Below are 1485 nucleotides of genomic sequence, written 5' to 3'. Positions count from 1 at the left end.
ATATACAGTATTTTTTGGTGGGAGTGGTACCAGGAATCAAACTCAGGATCTCATGCTTTGCAAGGTAGGTGCTGGACCACTGAGCTAAACCCCTGGCCCCTACTTTTTGTCTTTTTGAGACAGGGTCTCACTATGCATTTCAGGCTGGCCTTGAACTTACTTTGTACCCCAGGCTGACCTTGAATTTACAGCGATCTTCCTGCCTCAGCCTCCTGAGTGTTGGGATTAAAGGTGTGTGCCACCACACCTACTTTGAGACAAGGTTTTGCTATGTAGTTTGGGTTGGGCTTGAACTCACTATGTAGCCCAGGCTGACCTTGAACTCACAGTGATCCTCCTGCCTCAGACTCCCAAATTCTGGGATTATAGGTGTGTGCCACCACACCCGGCAACCATGTGATACTTCAGCTTGTGTGTCTGATTTATTTCAGTTAGCATTATGGTCTCCAGGTGCATCCATTTTCCTACAGGTGACTTGTTTGTCCTTTTTTTTTTGTTAAATCATTTTCCAGAGTGGTTATACCTCATGCTTACCAGGCAGGCCCTTTGCCGCTGAGCTATATCCCTGGCCCCTTTTTTTTGTCTTTTTGAGACAAGATTTCACTATGCAGTTGAGGCTGGCTTTGAGCTTACTGTGCAGCCCAGGCTGGCCTCAAATTGCAGCGATCCTCCTGCCTCAGCCCCCGAGTGCTGGAATTACAGGTGTGTGCCACCACGCTGCCCTCATTTGTCCTTCCTTCTGGCAGAGTAGTACTCCCTTCTGTATAAATATCACATTCTCTTTATCCATTCATCTGTTGATGGTTGTATAAGCTGCTTCCAAGATTTAGCTATCAGGGATTGTGCTGCTATAAATATGTGTAGGCATGTATCGTTGTAAAATGATGTCTTTCACTCTTTCAGGAAGATACCTAGGAGGGAAATAGCTGGGTTGAATGATACTTGTTTTAGTTTCTGAGGAATCTCCATACTGATTTCCATTGTGGCTGTACCAGTTTACTCGCCGCCAACAATGAAGTGTTCCTCCACCCCCACAGCCTCTCCAGCATCTTTTGTTATCTTTTTTTTTTTTTTTTGGTAGTAGGAATCAAACTCAGGACCTTGCGCTTGCCAGGCAGGTAGGTGCTAATGCCACTGAGCTATATCCCCAGCCCTTTTATGTCTTTTTTGGTTTTTGAGACAGAGTCTCACTATGTGTAGCCCAGACTGGCCTCAGACTCACAGTGATCCTCTTGCCTCAGCTTCCTGAGTTGCTGAAGTGTGCACCACCGTGCCCAGCTTGTGATCTGAGTTCTTGGTTGTGGCCACTCTTTTTGGAGTAAGATGGAGTATTACATTAATTTGCATTTCTCTAATGGCAAGAGATGTTGAACATCTTTTCATGTATTCATTAGCCATTTATATTTCTTCTGAGGAATGTCTGTTCATTTCAGTTGCCCATTTTTGATTGGGTCTTTTATTTTGTGGGTTATAGGTTTTTTTTTT

Source organism: Chinchilla lanigera, unplaced genomic scaffold (assembly GCF_000276665.1).
Source record: "Chinchilla lanigera isolate Chin_1 unplaced genomic scaffold, ChiLan1.0 scaffold00164, whole genome shotgun sequence".
NCBI lineage: Eukaryota > Metazoa > Chordata > Mammalia > Rodentia > Chinchillidae > Chinchilla > Chinchilla lanigera.
Note: the sequence above shows the minus strand (reverse complement) of the source record.